Here is a 19132-nt window from a genome sequence, read left to right as displayed (position 1 = left end):
TGGTCCCGGCATTATATTTGTACCGTTGATATACGGAGTGACTACTAGACAGATAATGACACGCAGCATTATCAGACTGGTCCCGGCATTATATTTGTACCGTTGATATACGGAGTGACTACTAGACAGATAATGACACGCAGCATTATCAGACCGGTCCCGGCATTATATTTGTACCGTCGATATACGGAGTGACTACTAGACAGATAATGACACGCAGCATTATCAGACTGGTCCCGGCATTATATTTGTACCGTTGATATACGGAGTGACTACTAGACAGATAATGACACGCAGCATTATCAGACTGGTCCCGGCATTATATTTGTACCGTTGATATACGGAGTGACTACTAGACAGATAATGACACGCAGCATTATCAGACTGGTCCCGGCATTATATTTGTACCGTTGATATACGGAGTGACTACTAGACAGAAAATGACACGCAGCATTATCAGACTGGTCCCGGCATTATATTTGTACCATTGATATACAAAGTGACTACGAGACAGATAATGACACGCAGCATTATCAGACTGGTCCCGGCATTATATTTGTACCGTTGATATACGGAGTGACTACTAGACAGATAATGACACGCAGCATTATCAGACTGGTCCCGGCATTATATTTGTACCGTTGATATACGGAGTGACTACGAGACAGATAATGACACGCAGCATTATCAGACTGGTCCCGGCATTATATTTGTACCATTGATATACAAAGTGACTACGAGACAGATAATGACACGCAGCATTATCAGACTGGTCCCGGCATTATATTTGTACCGTTGATATACGGAGTGACTACTAGACAGATAATGACACGCAGCATTATCAGACTGGTCCCAGTCAGACGTATGACATTTCACCTCATCTTTAATGCCACGATTCACAATAATCTTGACCACCCATTCAGCAGTCAAGTGGCTTGACTCCGGGCGTTTAAATCAAGTGTCGGACTTCGCACAATGTCATAATGCGATGTTGTTAATAAAGTTATTTCCCTTCGATAATCCGATAGGAAGTTATTAAGTATAAATCTGATCGTATTGCAGTGAGCCAGAATACGTGCTGTCCTACATGTGAAGGGGGTGCTCAACTGCCGTAGGTAGAAAGCAAATAGTTCTGAAATGTCTCCCGAGTGGTGCAGCAATGTAAGGCACTACATCTCAATCCTAGAGGCGTCACTACAGACACCCTGGTTCGAATCTAGGCCGTATCACAACTGGCTGTGATTGGCATTCCCACAGGAAGGCACACAGCTCCATCTGTGTTTGGCCTGTGTAGGCCGTCATTGTAAATAAGAATTTGTTCTTAACTGACTTGCCTAGTTAAATAAAGGTTACATTTGAAAGGTTTTTAATACAAGAGCAGTAGCTCTATGTTTCAACGCTAGGGGGTGCTCACATGCCATGCCAACCAGCTGGAGAGTGAGACAGGACTCAGGAGGAAGTTGTGTTGTGTGTTGTTGAACTCTGGTCTTGGAGAGCTACAGGCTTTAGTTCCAGACCAGCACGAACCCTTGAGGTTAAGAAGAATCCTAGAGTGTCAGCTAAAGACTTACAGAAATCTCTGGAAGATGCTAACATCTCTGTTGACGGGTCTACGATACGTAAAACACTAAAGAAGAATGGTGTTCATGGGAGGACACCAGAGAAGAAGCCACTGCTGTCCAAAAAAAACATTGCTGGACATCTGAAGTTCACAAGAGAATGTTCCACAGTGCTACTGGCAGGATATTCTGTGGACAGACTACCGTTGAGTTGTTTGGAAGGAACACACAACACTATGTGTGGAGAAAAAAGGAACAGCACACCAGGCATGAGGGCCTGGACAGCTTGCTATCATCGACGGAAAAATGAATTCCCAAGTATATCAAACTCACTAAAAGTGACAGTAATAAAGCCTCTCTTGAAAAAGCCAAACCTTGTCCCAGAAAATATAAAAAGTGTGGATGGCTGCAAACTTTCTACTTTTAAACTCGGACAAAACAGAGATGCTTGTTCTAGGTCCCAAGAAACAAAGAGACCTCCTGTTGAATCTGACAATTAATCTTAATGGTTGTACAGTCGTCTCAAATAAAACTGTGAAGGACCTCGGCGTTACTCTGGACCCTGATCTCTCTTTTGAAGAACATATCAAGACCATTTCAAGGACAGCTTTTTTCCATCTACGTAACATTGCAAAAATCAGAAACTTTCTGTCCAAAAATGATGCAGAAAAATTAATCCATGCTTTTGTTACTTCTAGGTTAGACTACTGCAATGCTCTACTTTCCGGCTACCCGGATAAAGCACAAAATACATTTCAGTTAGTGCTAAATACGGCTGCTAGAATCCTGACTAGAACCAACAAATGTGATCATATTACTCCAGTGCTAGCCTCCCTACACCGGCTTCCTGTCAAGGCACGGGCTGATTTCAAGGTTTTACTGCTAACCTACAAAGCATTACATGGGCTTGCTCCTACCTATCTCTCTGATCTGGTCCTGCCGTACATACCTACACGTACGCTACGGTCACAAGATGCAGGCCTCCTAATTGTCCCTAGAATTTCTAAGCAAACAGCTGGAGGCAGGGCTTTCTCCTATAGAGTTAATTTTTTATGGTATGGTCTGCCTACCCATGTGAGAGACGCAGACTCTGTCTCAAAATTTAAGTCTTTACTGAAGACTCATCTCTTCAGTAGGTCATATGATTGAGTGTAGTCTGGCCCAGGAGTGTGAAGGTGAACGGAATGGCTCTGGAGCAACGAACCGCCCTTGCTGTCTCTGCCTGGCCGGTTCCCCTCTCTCCACTGGGATTCTCTGCCTCTAACCCTATTACAGGGGCTGAGTCAATGGCTTACTGGTGCTCTTCCATGCCTTCCCAGGGAGTGGTGCGTCACTTGAGTGGGTTGAGTCACTGACGTGATCTTCCTGTCTGGGTTGGCGCCCCCCCTTGGGTTGTGACGTGGCAGAGATCTTTGTGGGCTATACTCGGCCTTGTCTCAGGATGGTAAATTGGTGGTTGAAGATATCCCTCTAATGGTGTGGGGGCTGTGCTTTGGCAAAGTGGGTGGGGTTATATCCTTCCTGTTTGGCCCTGTCCGGGGGTATCATCGGATGGGGCCACAGTGTCTTCTGACCCCTCCTGTCTCCGCCTTCAGTATGTATCCTGCAGTAGTTTATGTGTCGGGGGGCTCGGGTCAGTCTGTTATATCTGGAGTATTTATCCTGTCTTATCCGGTGTCCTGTGTGAATTCAAGTATGCTCTCTCTAATTCTCTCTTTCTCTCTTTCTTTCTTTCTTTCTTTCTTTCTTTCTTTCTCTCTCTCAAAGGACCTGAGCCCTAGGACCATGCCTCAGGACTACCTGGCATGATGACTCCTTGTTGTCCCCAGTCCACCTGGCTGTGCTGCTACTCCAGTTTCAACTGTTCTTCCTGTGGCTATGGAACCCTAACTTCACTGTGATTACTATTATTTGACGCTGCTGGTCATCTATGAACATTTGAACATCTTGACCATGTTCTGTTATAATCTCCACCCGGCACAGCCAGAAGAGGACTGGCCACCCCTCATAGCCTGGTTCCTCTCTAGGTTTATAATCTCCACCCGGCACTGCCAGAAGAGGACTGGCCACCCCTCAGAGCTTGGTTCCTCTCTCGGTTTCTTCCTAGGTTTTGGCCTTTCTAGGGAGTTTTTCCTAGCCACCGTGCTTCTACACCTGCATTGCTTGCTGTTTGGGGTTTTAGGCTGGGTTTCTGTACAGCACTTTGAGATATCAGCTGATGTAAGAAGGGCTTTATAAATACATTTGATTTGATCAAGACATTTTGCAAGAGAATGTAAGGCTATCTGTCCGCCATATGAAGCTCGTCGGAAGTTGGGTGATGCAACAACACGATGCAACGACGCCTTAGACCGCTGTGCCCTTCGGAAACCCCTAGTTAGTAGAGACCATGTATGACACCCCTAGTTAGTAGAGACCCCTAGTTAGTAGAGACCCCTAGTTAGTAGAGACCATGTATGAAACCCCTAGTTAGTAGAGACCATGTATGAAACCCCTAGTTAGTAGAGACCCCTAGTTAGTAGAGACCATGTATGAAACCCCTAGTTAGTAGAGACCATGTATGAAACCCCTAGTTAGTAGAGACCCCTAGTTAGTAGAGACCATGTCTGAAACCCCTAGTTAGTAGAGACCCCTAGTTAGTAGAGACCATGTATGAAACCCCTAGTTAGTAGAGACCCCTAGTTAGTAGAGATCATGTCTGAAACCCCTAGTTAGTAGAGACCATGTCTGAAACCCCTAGTTAGTAGAGACCATGTATGAAACCCCTAGTTGGTAGAGACCCCTAGTTAGTAGAGACCATGTATGACACCCCTAGTTAGTAGAGACCATGTATGAAACCCCTAGTTAGTAGAGACCCCTAGTTAGTAGAGACCATGTATGAAACCCCTAGTTAGTAGAGACCCCTAGTTAGTAGAGACCATGTATGAAACCCCTAGTTGGTAGAGACCCCTAGTTAGTAGAGACCCCTAGTTGGTAGAGACCCCTAGTTAGTAGAGACCCTTAGTTAGTAGAGACCCCTAGTTAGTAGAGACCCCTAGTTAGTAGAGACCATGTATGAAACCCCTAGTTGGTAGAGACCCCTAGTTAGTAGAGACCCCTAGTTAGTAGAGACCCCTAGTTAGTAGATACCCCTAGTTAGTAGAGACCCCTAGTTAGTAGAGACCCCTAGTTAGTAGAGACCATGTATGAAACCCCTAGTTAGTAGAGACCATGTATGAAACCCCTAGTTAGTAGAGACCCCTAGTTAGTAGAGACCCCTAGTCAGTAGAGACCATGTATGAAACCCCTAGTTAGTAGAGACCCCTAGTTAGTAGAGACCCCTAGTTAGTAGAGACCATGTATGAAACCCCTAGTTAGTAGAGACCATGTATGAAACCCCTAGTTAGTAGAGACCCCTAGTTAGTAGAGACCCCTAGTTAGTAGAGACCCCTAGTTGGTAGAGACCCCTAGTTGGTAGAGACCCCTAGTTAGTAGAGACCCCTAGTTGGTAGAGACCCCTAGTTGGTAGAGACCCCTAGTTGGTAGAGACCCCTAGTTAGTAGAGACCCCTAGTTAGTAGAGACCCCTAGTTAGTAGAGACCCCTAGTTGGTAGAGACCCCTAGTTGGTAGAGACCCCTAGTTAGTAGAGACCCCTAGTTAGTAGAGACCCCTAGTTAGTAGATACCCCTAGTTAGTAGAGACCCCTAGTTAGTAGAGACCCCTAGTTAGTAGAGACCATGTATGAAACCCCTAGTTAGTAGAGACCATGTATGAAACCCCTAGTTAGTAGAGACCCCTAGTTAGTAGAGACCCCTAGTCAGTAGAGACAGCTTGACAGAAGTGGTAGCAGAAGGTAAATGGTAAACATTTGCTGCATACATAACCAGATGATGCTGCGTAACCATTTTGCGCAGTGATATTGTTGGTGTGATCGAGCCATAAACTCCATCCTACATCACCGAGCGCCTCCCAAATATCGTAACAATTCGGCGCGCTCTGCATAGCTCCGTATAGCTCCGCATGGACATGATTGGTTGGCGGGAGGTTCTGTATTAACACAAACTCACTTCTTTGACAACTTCCTTCACAGCAGCTCTGCGCTTCGCAGCAAAGCGCAGGATGTATGCATCCCCGGATTTCTACTGAGGCCATATCACAGTAAACGCTGCAACGCCAATGAGGACTCAGATTGACCATGCAGCGCCTTTTAGGGTCGATTCTTTATCACATATAGTCGTGCGGTTGGGGAAACAAACAGCACGACCACGCACCGCTAGTGTGTGTGTCTATTCCTGTCGTTGTCGGTACTCCTGCCAGACACAGAAGTGTCTGTCTGATACAATAGCCAGCCATTGTTCTCTTGCACAGTCCTGATGACGCTCATTACCCCAAAAAGACTCGCATTGAGTTAACACTTTCTAATCTATGGCCAAATAACTGCTTCGATAGACAGCAACAAAGAAGCACCCATAATCATCAAATAATCAATCATTAAAAACAGCTAAACAACAACAACAACACAAATAATAATAAGAAGAAGAATCATAAAACACTGTAGGTTTATCAGGAGTTAGAAAGTGATGAAGACAACATCATAGAGATTATACGAAAGTAAATATGTCTAATGTTCTCCAAGTGGTCCACAGCACCAAATGTTCTCCAAGTGGTCCACAGCACCAAATGTTCTCCAAGTGGTCTATTGTAAGTGGCTGTTCCACTGGATGTCATAAGGTGTATGCACCAATTTGTAAGTCGCTCTGGATAAGAGCGTCTGCTAAATGACTTAAATGTAAATGTAAATGTAAATGGTCCACAGAACCAAATGTTCTCCAAGTGGTCCACAGCACCAAATGTTCTCCAAGTGGTCCACAGCACCAAATGTTCTCCAAGTGGTCCACAGCACCAAATGTTCTCCAAGTGGTCCACAGAACCAAATTGGTCAAACTGGTCACAGGCTGTCCAGATTCACAGGACACCATTTCCTTATTTCGGCGGTATTGACATTAACCAAACGGTGTGATCCTCCTCTCTGTCCCGTGTGTGATTGGACTGTTTATTCTCACATTCATCTGCTTCTAAAGAAAGGCCAGTGAGGTGACACACACACTCCCATCTCCTCCTTATCCCTGTGACCTCATCCTTAACAACAGGAAGTCAAAATACACAAAAGAACAGGAGGCTGGGAGGAGGGAGAAGAGGAGGAGAAGAACAGTCTGAGAGGGGGAGAAGGGTGAACTAAGCAGAGGAGGGAGGGATGTGGGAGAGGAAGGGTGAAAGGAGGTTAGAGAGAGAGAGAGAGAGAGAGAGAGAGAGAGAGAGAGAGAGAGACAGAGAGAGAGAGAGAGAGAGAGAGAGAGAGAGAGACAGAGAGAGAGAGAGAGAGAGAGAGACAGACAGAGAGAGAGAGAGAGAGACAGAGAGAGAGAGAGAGAGAGAGAGAGAGAGAGAGACAGGGAGACAGAGAGAGAGAGAGAGAGAGAGAGAGAGAGAGAGAGAGAGAGAGAGAGAGAGACAGAGAGAGAGACAGAGAGAGAGAGAGAGAGAGGAGGGAGTAGCACATATGTCACCAAACTCCCAGCTTGTCTGTGGTTGGTTGTTGGGGTGAGGTAAGCACTTCCCACCTGGCACATAGCATTCCGAACTCCCAGCTTGTCTGTGGTTGGTTGTTGGGGTGAGGTAAGCACTTCCCACCTGGCACATAGCATTCGGAGAAGCAGATGTTTCTTAGAGCTTGATGAGAGCTTTGGTTGTCATGGTTATTTTGCAAACAATCTTCCCGTAACATTTTCTACAAGTTTCCTCATGGTTGTATTTAATAAAACGTTCCATTAATGTTCTAAGAATGTTATTTAAAAACATATACATTCCGTTCTCAGCATCAACAAAACACAATCTTGAGGAGCGCCCACTAATTGGCCACACCTGATCTTAATTGACTCTTTTGAAATGGAGTCTGTTTGAAGAGACTAAAATGAGCAGCTTTGTATGAGAAAAAAAATCACCATGTAGCTCCATCTTGGTGTCACAGTGGACTAATTCCCTGGATAGAGAGCAGAACATCATTATAATCTCACTGATGCCATGCCACAATAAAAAAGACACATGATGTGCATGATTAATGTCTAAGCAAATTCATTTCCCTGTCTCATTTCTGTATCTTGGATTTCAAAACAGTTAAAGCTAGCAGTGTTATTAAAAGTCTGATTGAGACATGTTGAGAGAACATGATTTAATTACCTTAAAATGACCTATAATTTACATTCTCAGAACGTTAATAAAAACCTCCCCGGAAAACGTTCAAGGAACCATAGATAAACGTTCTCAGAACCTCCGTGCAACCTAAAATATTCCCTAGAACTTCTGTTCTCAGAACGTTTAGAACACTAGAGTGTACGTGCGGCAGGTAGTGTAGTGGTTAGAGTGTAGAGGCGGTAGGTAGTGTAGTGGTTAGAGTGTAGGGGCGGCAGGTAGTGTAGTGGTTAGAGTGTAGAGGCGGTAGGTAGCCTAGTGGTTAGAGTGTAGGGCGGTAGGTAGCCTAGTGGTTAGAGTGTAGGGGCGGTAGGTAGCCTAGTGGTTAGAGTGTAGGGCGGTAGGTAGCCTAGTGGTTAGAGTGTACGTGCGGCAGGTAGTGTAGTGGTTAGAGTGTAGGGCGGTAGGTAGCCTAGTGGTTAGAGTGTAGGGGCGGTAGGTAGCCTAGTGGTTAGAGTGTACGTGCGGCAGGTAGTGTAGTGGTTAGAGTGTAGGGGCGGTAGGTAGCCTAGTGGTTAGAGTGTAGGGGCGGTAGGTAGCCTAGTGGTTAGAGTGTAGAGGCGGCAAGTAGCCTAGTGGTTAGAGTGTAGGGGCGGTAGGTAGCCTAGTGGTTAGAGTGTACGTGCGGCAGGTAGTGTAGTGGTTAGAGTGTAGGGGTGGTAGGTAGCCTAGTGGTTAGAGTGTAGGGACAGCAGGGTAGCCTAGTGGTTAGAGTGTAGGGGCGGCAGGTAGCCTACTGGTTAGAGTGTAGGGACAGCAGGGTAGCCTAGTGGTTAGAGTGTAGGGCGGTAGGTAGCCTAGTGGTTAGAGTGTACGTGCGGCAGGTAGCCTAGTGGTTAGAGTGTAGGGCGGCAGGTAGCCTAGTGGTTAGAGTGTAGGGGAGGCAGGTAGCCTAGTGGTTAGAGTGTAGGGACGGCAGGTAGCCTAGTGGTTAGAGTGTAGGGGCGGCAGGTAGCCTAGTGGTTAGAGTGTAGAGGCGGTAGGTAGCCTAGTGGTTAGAGTGTACGTGCGGCAGGTAGCCTAGTGGTTAGAGTGTAGGGGGCGGTAGGTAGCCTAGTGGTTAGAGTGTAGGGGCGGCAGGTAGCCTAGTGGTTAGAGTGTAGAGGCGGTAGGTAGCCTAGTGGTTAGAGTGTAGGGGCGGCAGGTAGCCTAGTGGTTAGAGTGTAGGGGCGGCAGGTAGCCTAGTGGTTAGAGTGTAGGGCGGCAGGTAGCCAAGTGGTTAGTGTAGGGCGGCAGGTAGCCTAGTGGTTAGAGTGTAGGGACGGCAGGTAGCCTAGTGGTTAGAGTGTAAGGACGGCAGGTAGCCTAGTGGTTAGAGTGAAAGGCGGTAGGTAGCCTAGTGGTTAGAGTGTAGGGGCGGCAGGTAGCCTAGTGGTTAGAGTGTAGGGCGGCAGGTAGCCTACTGGTTAGAGTGTAGGGGCGGCAGGTAGCCAAGTGGTTAGTGTAGGGCGGCAGGTAGCCTAGTGGTTAGAGTGTAAGGACGGCAGGTAGCCTAGTGGTTAGAGTGTAGGACGGCAGGTAGCCTAGTGGTTAGAGTGTAGGGGCGGTAGGTAGCCTAGTGGTTAGAGTGTAGGGCGGCAGGTAGCCTAGTGGTTAGAGTGTAGGGACAGCAGGTAGCCTACTGGTTAGAGTGTAGAGGCGGCAGGTAGCCTAGTGGTTAGAGTGTAGGGCGGTAAGGTAGCCTAGTGGTTAGAGTGTAGGGCGGCAGGTAGCCTAGTGGTTAGAGTGTAGGGGCGGCAGGTAGCCTAGTGGTTAGAGTGTAGGGGCGGCAGGTAGCCTAGTGGTTAGAGTGTAGGGCGGCAGGTAGCCTAGTGGTTAGAGTGTAGGGGCGGTAGGTAGCCTAGTGGTTAGAGTGTAGGGCGGCAGGTAGCCAAGTGGTTAGTGTAGGGGCGGCAGGTAGCCTAGTGGTTAGAGTGTAGGGACGGCAGGTAGCCTAGTGGTTAGAGTGTAAGGACGGCAGGTAGCCTAGTGGTTAGAGTGAAGAGGCGGTAGGTAGCCTAGTGGTTAGAGTGTAGGGCGGCAGGTAGCCTAGTGGTTAGAGTGTAGGGGCGGCAGGTAGCCTACTGGTTAGAGTGTAGGGGCGGCAGGTAGCCAAGTGGTTAGTGTAGGGGCGGCAGGTAGCCTAGTGGTTAGAGTGTAAGGACGGCAGGTAGCCTAGTGGTTAGAGTGTAAGGACGGCAGGTAGCCTAGTGGTTAGAGTGTAGGGCGGTAGGTAGCCTAGTGGTTAGAGTGTAGGGGCGGCAGGTAGCCTAGTGGTTAGAGTGTAGGGACAGCAGGTAGCCTACTGGTTAGAGTGTAGAGGCGGCAGGTAGCCTAGTGGTTAGAGTGTAGGGGCGGTAAGGTAGCCTAGTGGTTAGAGTGTAGGGGCGGCAGGTAGCCTAGTGGTTAGAGTGTAGGGCGGCAGGTAGCCTAGTGGTTAGAGTGTAGGGCGGCAGGTAGCCTAGTGGTTAGAGTGTAGGGGCGGCAGGTAGCCTAGTGGTTAGAGTGTAGGGGGCGGTAGGTAGCCTAGTGGTTAGAGTGTAGGGCGGCAGGTAGCCAAGTGGTTAGTGTAGGGGCGGCAGATAGCCTAGTGGTTAGAGTGTAGGGACGGCAGGTAGCCTAGTGGTTAGAGTGTAAGGACGGCAGGTAGTCTAGTGGTTAGAGTGTAGAGGCGGTAGGTAGCCTAGTGGTTAGAGTGTAGGGGCGGCAGGTAGCCTAGTGGTTAGAGTGTAGGGGTGGTAGGTAGCCTAGTGGTTAGAGTGAAGAGGCGGTAGGTAGCCTAGTGGTTAGAGTGTAGGGGCGGCAGGTAGCCTAGTGGTTAGAGTGTAGGGGCGGTAGGTAGCCTAGTGGTTAGAGTGTAGGGGCGGTAGGTAGCCTAGTGGTTAGAGTGTACGTGCGGCAGGTAGTGTAGTGGTTAGAGTGTAGGGCGGTAGGTAGCCTAGTGGTTAGAGTGTAGGGGTGGTAGGTAGCCTAGTGGTTAGAGTGTAGAGGCGGCAAGTAGCCTAGTGGTTAGAGTGTAGGGCGGTAGGTAGCCTAGTGGTTAGAGTGTACGTGCGGCAGGTAGTGTAGTGGTTAGAGTGTAGGGGCGGTAGGTAGCCTAGTGGTTAGAGTGTAGGGACAGCAGGGTAGCCTAGTGGTTAGAGTGTAGGGCGGCAGGTAGCCTACTGGTTAGAGTGTAGGGACAGCAGGGTAGCCTAGTGGTTAGAGTGTAGGGCGGTAGGTAGCCTAGTGGTTAGAGTGTACGTGCGGCAGGTAGTGTAGTGGTTAGAGTGTAGGGGTGGTAGGTAGCCTAGTGGTTAGAGTGTGCGTGTGGCAGGTAGTGTAGTGGTTAGAGTGTAGGGGCGGTAGGTAGCCTAGTGGTTAGAGTGTAGGGACAGCAGGGTAGCCTAGTGGTTAGAGTGTAGGGCGGCAGGTAGCCTACTGGTTAGAGTGTAGGGACAGCAGGGTAGCCTAGTGGTTAGAGTGTAGGGGCGGTAGGTAGCCTAGTGGTTAGAGTGTACGTGCGGCAGGTAGTGTAGTGGTTAGAGTGTAGGGCGGTAGGTAGCCTAGTGGTTAGAGTGTACGTGCGGCAGGTAGCCTAGTGGTTAGAGTGTAGGGGCGGCAGGTAGCCTAGTGGTTAGAGTGTAGGGAGGCAGGTAGCCTAGTGGTTAGAGTGTAGGGACGGCAGGTAGCCTAGTGATTAGAGTGTAGGGGCGGCAGGTAGCCTAGTGGTTAGAGTGTAGAGGCGGTAGGTAGCCTAGTGGTTAGAGTGTACGTGCGGCAGGTAGCCTAGTGGTTAGAGTGTAGGGGCGGTAGGTAGCCTAGTGGTTAGAGTGTAGGGCGGCAGGTAGCCTAGGGGTTAGAGTGTAGGGCGGTAGGTAGCCTAGTGGTTAGAGTGTAGGGGCGGCAGGTAGCCTAGTGGTTAGAGTGTAGGGGGCGGCAGGTAGCCTAGTGGTTAGAGTGTAGGGGCGGCAGGTAGCCAAGTGGTTAGAGTGTAGGGCGGCAGGTAGCCTAGTGGTTAGAGTGTAGGGACGGCAGGTAGCCTAGTGGTTAGAGTGTAAGGACGGCAGGTAGCCTAGTGGTTAGAGTGAAAGGCGGTAGGTAGCCTAGTGGTTAGAGTGTAGGGGCGGCAGGTAGCCTAGTGGTTAGAGTGTAGGGGCGGCAGGTAGCCTACTGGTTAGAGTGTAGGGGCGGCAGGTAGCCTAGTGGTTAGTGTAGGGGCGGCAGGTAGCCTAGTGGTTAGAGTGTAGGGCGGCAGGTAGCCTACTGGTTAGAGTGTAGGGACAGCAGGGTAGCCTAGTGGTTAGAGTGTAGGGCGGTAGGTAGCCTAGTGGTTAGAGTGTACGTGCGGCAGGTAGCCTAGTGGTTAGAGTGTAGGGGCGGCAGGTAGCCTAGTGGTTAGAGTGTGAGGGGAGGCAGGTAGCCTAGTGGTTAGAGTGTAGGGACGGCAGGTAGCCTAGTGGTTAGAGTGTAGGGCGGCAGGTAGCCTAGTGGTTAGAGTGTAGAGGCGGTAGGTAGCCTAGTGGTTAGAGTGTACGTGCGGCAGGTAGCCTAGTGGTTAGAGTGTAGGGGCGGTAGGTAGCCTAGTGGTTAGAGTGTAGGGCGGCAGGTAGCCTAGTGGTTAGAGTGTAGAGGCGGTAGGTAGCCTAGTGGTTAGAGTGTAGGGCGGCAGGTAGTCTAGTGGTTAGAGTGTAGGGACAGCAGGTAGCCTACTGGTTAGAGTGTAGGGCGGCAGGTAGCCTAGTGGTTAGAGTGTAGGGGCGGTAAGGTAGCCTAGTGGTTAGAGTGTAGGGCGGCAGGTAGCCTAGTGGTTAGAGTGTAGGGGCGGCAGGTAGCCTAGTGGTTAGAGTGTAGGGCGGTAGGTAGCCTAGTGGTTAGAGTGTAGGGCGGCAGGTAGCCTAGTGGTTAGAGTGTAGGGCGGTAGGTAGCCTAGTGGTTAGAGTGTAGGGGCGGCAGGTAGCCAAGTGGTTAGTGTAGGGCGGCAGGTAGCCTAGTGGTTAGAGTGTAGGGACGGCAGGTAGCCTAGTGGTTAGAGTGTAAGGACGGCAGGTAGTCTAGTGGTTAGAGTGTAGGCGGTAGGTAGCCTAGTGGTTAGAGTGTAGGGGCGGCAGGTAGCCTAGTGGTTAGAGTGTAGGGGTGGTAGGTAGCCTAGTGGTTAGAGTGAAGGGCGGTAGGTAGCCTAGTGGTTAGAGTGTAGGGCGGCAGGTAGCCTAGTGGTTAGAGTGTAGGGCGGTAGGTAGCCTAGTGGTTAGAGTGTAGGGCGGTAGGTAGCCTAGTGGTTAGAGTGTACGTGCGGCAGGTAGTGTAGTGGTTAGAGTGTAGGGGGCGGCAGGTAGCCTAGTGGTTAGAGTGTAGGGGTGGTAGGTAGCCTAGTGGTTAGAGTGTAGAGGCGGCAAGTAGCCTAGTGGTTAGAGTGTAGGGCGGTAGGTAGCCTAGTGGTTAGAGTGTACGTGCGGCAGGTAGTGTAGTGGTTAGAGTGTAGGGGCGGTAGGTAGCCTAGTGGTTAGAGTGTACGTGCGGCAGGTAGTGTAGTGGTTAGAGTGTAGGGGTGGTAGGTAGCCTAGTGGTTAGAGTGTGCGTGTGGCAGGTAGTGTAGTGGTTAGAGTGTAGGGCGGTAGGTAGCCTAGTGGTTAGAGTGTAGGGACAGCAGGGTAGCCTAGTGGTTAGAGTGTAGGGCGGCAGGTAGCCTACTGGTTAGAGTGTAGGGACAGCAGGGTAGCCTAGTGGTTAGAGTGTAGGGCGGTAGGTAGCCTAGTGGTTAGAGTGTACGTGCGGCAGGTAGTGTAGTGGTTAGAGTGTAGGGCGGCAGGTAGCCTAGTGGTTAGAGTGTACGTGCGGCAGGTAGCCTAGTGGTTAGAGTGTAGGGCGGCAGGTAGCCTAGTGGTTAGAGTGTAGGGGAGGCAGGTAGCCTAGTGGTTAGAGTGTAGGGACGGCAGGTAGCCTAGTGGTTAGAGTGTAGGGGCGGCAGGTAGCCTAGTGGTTAGAGTGTAGAGGCGGTAGGTAGCCTAGTGGTTAGAGTGTACGTGCGGCAGGTAGCCTAGTGGTTAGAGTGTAGGGGCGGCAGGTAGCCTAGTGGTTAGAGTGTAGGGGCGGCAGGTAGCCTAGTGGTTAGAGTGTAGGGCGGTAGGTAGCCTAGTGGTTAGAGTGTAGGGGCGGCAGGTAGCCTAGTGGTTAGAGTGTAGGGCGGCAGGTAGCCTAGTGGTTAGAGTGTAGGGCGGCAGGTAGCCAAGTGGTTAGTGTAGGGGCGGCAGGTAGCCTAGTGGTTAGAGTGTAGGGACGGCAGGTAGCCTAGTGGTTAGAGTGTAAGGACGGCAGGTAGGCTAGTGGTTAGAGTGAAGAGGTGGTAGGTAGCCTAGTGGTTAGAGTGTAGGGGCGGCAGGTAGCCTAGTGGTTAGAGTGTAGGGGCGGCAGGTAGCCTACTGGTTAGAGTGTAGGGGCGGCAGGTAGCCAAGTGGTTAGAGTGTAGGGGCGGCAGGTAGCCTAGTGGTTAGAGTGTAGAGGCGGTAGGTAGCCTAGTGGTTAGAGTGTAGGGTCGGCAGGTAGCCTAGTGGTTAGAGTGTAAGGACGGCAGGTAGCCTAGTGGTTAGAGTGTAAGGACGGCAGGTAGCCTAGTGGTTAGAGTGTAGGGCGGTAGGTAGCCTAGTGGTTAGAGTGTAGGGACAGCAGGTAGCCTACTGGTTAGAGTGTAGGGGCGGCAGGTAGCCTAGTGGTTAGAGTGTAGGGGCGGCAGGTAGCCTAGTGGTTAGAGTGTAGGGGCGGCAGGTAGCCTAGTGGTTAGAGTGTAGGGGCGGCAGGTAGCCTAGTGGTTAGAGTGTAGGGGCGGCAGGTAGCCTAGTGGTTAGAGTGTAGGGGCGGTAGGTAGCCTAGTGGTTAGAGTGTAGGGGCGGCAGGTAGCCAAGTGGTTAGTGTAGGGGCGGCAGGTAGCCTAGTGGTTAGAGTGTAGGGACGGCAGGTAGCCTAGTGGTTAGAGTGTACGTGCGGCAGGTAGTGTAGTGGTTAGAGTGTAGGGGCGGTAGGTAGCCTAGTGGTTAGAGTGTAGGGGCGGCAGGTAGCCTAGTGGTTAGAGTGTAGGGGCGGCAGGTAGCCTAGTGGTTAGAGTGTAGGGGCGGCAGGTAGCCAAGTGGTTAGTGTAGGGGCGGCAGGTAGCCTAGTGGTTAGAGTGTAGAGGCGGTAGGTAGCCTAGTGGTTAGAGTGTAGGGGCGGTAAGGTAGCCTAGTGGTTAGAGTGTAGGGGCGGCAGGTAGCCTAGTGGTTAGAGTGTAAGGACGGCAGGTAGCCTAGTGGTTAGAGTGTAAGGACGGCATTTAGCCTAGTGGTTAGAGTGTAGGGCGGTAGGTAACCTAGTGGTTAGAGTGTAGGGCGGCAGGTAGCCTAGTGGTTAGAGTGTAAGGACGGCAGGTAGCCTACTGGTTAGAGTGTAAGGACGGCAGGTAGCCTAGTGGTTAGAGTGTAGGGGCGGCAGGTAGCCAAGTGGTTAGTGTAGGGCGGCAGGTAGCCTAGTGGTTAGAATGTAGAGGCGGTAGGTAGCCTAGTGGTTAGAGTGTAGGGGTGGTAAGTAGCCTAGTGGTTAGAGTGTAGGGCGGTAGGTAGCCTAGTGGTTAGAGTGTAGGGGCGGTAAGGTAGCCTAGTGGTTAGAGTGTAGGGGCGGCAGGTAGCCTAGTGGTTAGAGTGTAAGGACGGCAGGTAGCCTAGTGGTTAGAGTGTAGGGCGGTAGGTAGCCTAGTGGTTAGAGTGTAGGGAGGCAGGTAGCCTAGTGGTTAGAGTGTAAGGACGGCAGGTAGCCTAGTGGTTAGAGTGTAAGGACGGCAGGTAGCCTAGTGGTTAGAGTGTAGGGGCGGTAGGTAGCCTAGTGGTTAGAGTGTAGGGGCGGCAGGTAGCCTAGTGGTTAGAGTGTAAGGACGGCAGGTAGCCTACTGGTTAGAGTGTTAGGACGGCAGGTAGCCTAGTGGTTAGAGTGTAAGGACGGCAGGTAGCCTAGTGGTTAGAGTGTAGGGCGGTAGGTAGCCTAGTGGTTAGAGTGTAGGGCGGCAGGTAGCCTAGTGGTTAGAGTGTAGGGCGGCAGGTAGCCAAGTGGTTAGTGTAGGGCGGCAGGTAGCCTAGTGGTTAGAGTGTAGAGGCAGTAGGTAGCCTAGTGGTTAGAGTGTAGGGCGGCAGGTAGCCTAGTGGTTAGAGTGTAAGGACGGCAGGTAGCCTAGTGGTTAGAGTGTAAGGACGGCATTTAGCCTAGTGGTTAGAGTGTAGGGGCGGTAGGTAGCCTAGTGGTTAGAGTGTAGGGCGGCAGGTAGCCTAGTGGTTAGAGTGTAAGGACGGCAGGTAGCCTACTGGTTAGAGTGTAAGGACGGCAGGTAGCCTAGTGGTTATAGTGTAGGGGCGGCAGGTAGCCAAGTGGTTTAGTGTAGGGGCGGCAGGTAGCCTAGTGGTTAGAATGTAGGCGGTAGGTAGCCTAGTGGTTAGAGTGTACGTGCGGCAGGTAGCCTAGTGGTTAGAGTGTAGGGCGGTAGGTAGCCTAGTGGTTAGAGTGTAGGGGCGGCAGGTAGCCTAGTGGTTAGAGTGTAGAGGCGGTAGGTAGCCTAGTGGTTAGAGTGTAGGGGCGGCAGGTAGCATAGTGGTTAGAGTGTAGGGGCGGCAGGTAGCCTAGTGGTTAGAGTGTAGGGGCGGCAGGTAGCCTAGTGGTTAGAATGTAGAGGCGGTAGGTAGCCTAGTGGTTAGAGTGTACGTGCGGCAGGTAGCCTAGTGGTTAGAGTGTAGGGCGGTAGGTAGCCTAGTGGTTAGAGTGTAGGGCGGCAGGTAGCCTAGTGGTTAGAGTGTAGAGGCGGTAGGTAGCCTAGTGGTTAGAGTGTAGGGGCGGCAGGTAGCCTAGTGGTTAGAGTGTAGGGCGGCAGGTAGCCTAGTGGTTAGAGTGTAGGGCGGCAGGTAGCCAAGTGGTTAGTGTAGGGCGGCAGGTAGCCTAGTGGTTAGAGTGTAGGGACGGCAGGTAGCCTAGTGGTTAGAGTGTAAGGACGGCAGGTAGGCTAGTGGTTAGAGTGAAGAGGTGGTAGGTAGCCTAGTGGTTAGAGTGTAGGGCGGCAGGTAGCCTAGTGGTTAGAGTGTAGGGGCGGCAGGTAGCCTACTGGTTAGAGTGTAGGGCGGCAGGTAGCCAAGTGGTTAGTGTAGGGCGGCAGGTAGCCTAGTGGTTAGAGTGTAGAGGCGGTAGGTAGCCTAGTGGTTAGAGTGTAGGGGTCGGCAGGTAGCCTAGTGGTTAGAGTGTAAGGACGGCAGGTAGCCTAGTGGTTAGAGTGTAAGGACGGCAGGTAGCCTAGTGGTTAGAGTGTAGGGGCGGTAGGTAGCCTAGTGGTTAGAGTGTAGGGACAGCAGGTAGCCTACTGGTTAGAGTGTAGAGGCGGCAGGTAGCCTAGTGGTTAGAGTGTAGGGGCGGTAAGGTAGCCTAGTGGTTAGAGTGTAGGGCGGCAGGTAGCCTAGTGGTTAGAGTGTAGGGCGGCAGGTAGCCTAGTGGTTAGAGTGTAGGGGCGGCAGGTAGCCTAGTGGTTAGAGTGTAAGGGCGGTAGGTAGCCTAGTGGTTAGAGTGTAGGGCGGCAGGTAGCCAAGTGGTTAGTGTAGGGGCGGCAGGTAGCCTAGTGGTTAGAGTGTAGGGACGGCAGGTAGCCTAGTGGTTAGAGTGTAAGGACGGCAGGTAGTCTAGTGGTTAGAGTGTAGGGGCGGTAGGTAGCCTAGTGGTTAGAGTGTAGGGCGGCAGGTAGCCTAGTGGTTAGAGTGTAGGGGCGGCAGGTAGCCTAGTGGTTAGAGTGTAGGGGCGGCAGGTAGCCAAGTGGTTAGTGTAGGGCGGCAGGTAGCCTAGTGGTTAGAGTGTAGAGGCGGTAGGTAGCCTAGTGGTTAGAGTGTAGGGCGGTAAGGTAGCCTAGTGGTTAGAGTGTAGGGCGGCAGGTAGCCTAGTGGTTAGAGTGTAAGGACGGCAGGTAGCCTAGTGGTTAGAGTGTAAGGCGGCATTTAGCCTAGTGGTTAGAGTGTAGGGGCGGTAGGTAACCTAGTGGTTAGAGTGTAGGGCGGCAGGTAGCCTAGTGGTTAGAGTGTAAGGCGGCAGGTAGCCTACTGGTTAGAGTGTAAGGACGGCAGGTAGCCTAGTGGTTAGAGTGTAGGGGCGGCAGGTAGCCAAGTGGTTAGTGTAGGGGCGGCAGGTAGCCTAGTGGTTAGAATGTAGGGCGGTAGGTAGCCTAGTGGTTAGAGTGTAGGGGTGGTAAGTAGCCTAGTGGTTAGAGTGTAGAGGCGGTAGGTAGCCTAGTGGTTAGAGTGTAGGGCGGTAAGGTAGCCTAGTGGTTAGAGTGTAGGGGCGGCAGGTAGCCTAGTGGTTAGAGTGTAAGGACGGCAGGTAGCCTACTGGTTAGAGTGTAAGGACGGCAGGTAGCCTAGTGGTTATAGTGTAGGGCGGCAGGTAGCCAAGTGGTTAGTGTAGGGGCGGCAGGTAGCCTAGTGGTTAGAATGTAGAGGCGGTAGGTAGCCTAGTGGTTAGAGTGTAGGGGTGGTAAGTAGCCTAGTGGTTAGAGTGTAGGCGGTAGGTAGCCTAGTGGTTAGAGTGTAGGGGCGGTAAGGTAGCCTAGTGGTTAGAGTGTAGGGCGGCAGGTAGCCTAGTGGTTAGAGTGTAAGGACGGCAGGTAGCCTAGTGGTTAGAGTGTAGGGGCGGTAGGTAGCCTAGTGGTTAGAGTGTAGGGGAGGCAGGTAGCCTAGTGGTTAGAGTGTAAGGACGGCAGGTAGCCTAGTGGTTAGAGTGTAAGGACGGCAGGTAGCCTAGTGGTTAGAGTGTAGGGGCGGTAGGTAGCCTAGTGGTTAGAGTGTAGGGCGGCAGGTAGCCTAGTGGTTAGAGTGTAAGGACGGCAGGTAGCCTACTGGTTAGAGTGTTAGGACGGCAGGTAGCCTAGTGGTTAGAGTGTAAGGACGGCAGGTAGCCTAGTGGTTAGAGTGTAGGGGCGGTAGGTAGCCTAGTGGTTAGAGTGTAGGGGCGGCAGGTAGCCTAGTGGTTAGAGTGTAGGGGCGGCAGGTAGCCAAGTGGTTAGTGTAGGGGTGGCAGGTAGCCTAGTGGTTAGAGTGTAGAGGCAGTAGGTAGCCTAGTGGTTAGAGTGTAGGGGCGGCAGGTAGCCTAGTGGTTAGAGTGTAAGGACGGCAGGTAGCCTAGTGGTTAGAGTGTAAGGACGGCATTTAGCCTAGTGGTTAGAGTGTAGGGGCGGTAGGTAGCCTAGTGGTTAGAGTGTAGGGGCGGCAGGTAGCCTAGTGGTTAGAGTGTAAGGACGGCAGGTAGCCTACTGGTTAGAGTGTAAGGACGGCAGGTAGCCTAGTGGTTATAGTGTAGGGCGGCAGGTAGCCAAGTGGTTAGTGTAGGGGTGGCAGGTAGCCTAGTG

General features: G+C 51.3%; 1 long non-coding RNA gene across 1 annotated transcript; it reads left to right on the top strand.

Annotated features, from left to right (window-relative positions):
• The first annotated feature begins 10557 nt into the window (after nt 1-10557).
• Nucleotides 10558-14865, top strand: LOC127916352 (uncharacterized). Its single transcript, XR_008094659.1, has 3 exons — nt 10558-10605; nt 14445-14636; nt 14795-14865. It is a non-coding gene; the product is annotated as an uncharacterized LOC127916352 (long non-coding RNA).
• Nucleotides 14866-19132: the final 4267 nt, after the last annotated feature.

Source organism: Oncorhynchus keta, chromosome 4 (genome assembly GCF_023373465.1).
Source record: "Oncorhynchus keta strain PuntledgeMale-10-30-2019 chromosome 4, Oket_V2, whole genome shotgun sequence".
Taxonomy (NCBI): domain Eukaryota; kingdom Metazoa; phylum Chordata; class Actinopteri; order Salmoniformes; family Salmonidae; genus Oncorhynchus; species Oncorhynchus keta.
This window is presented reverse-complemented; position numbering and strand designations above follow the sequence as displayed.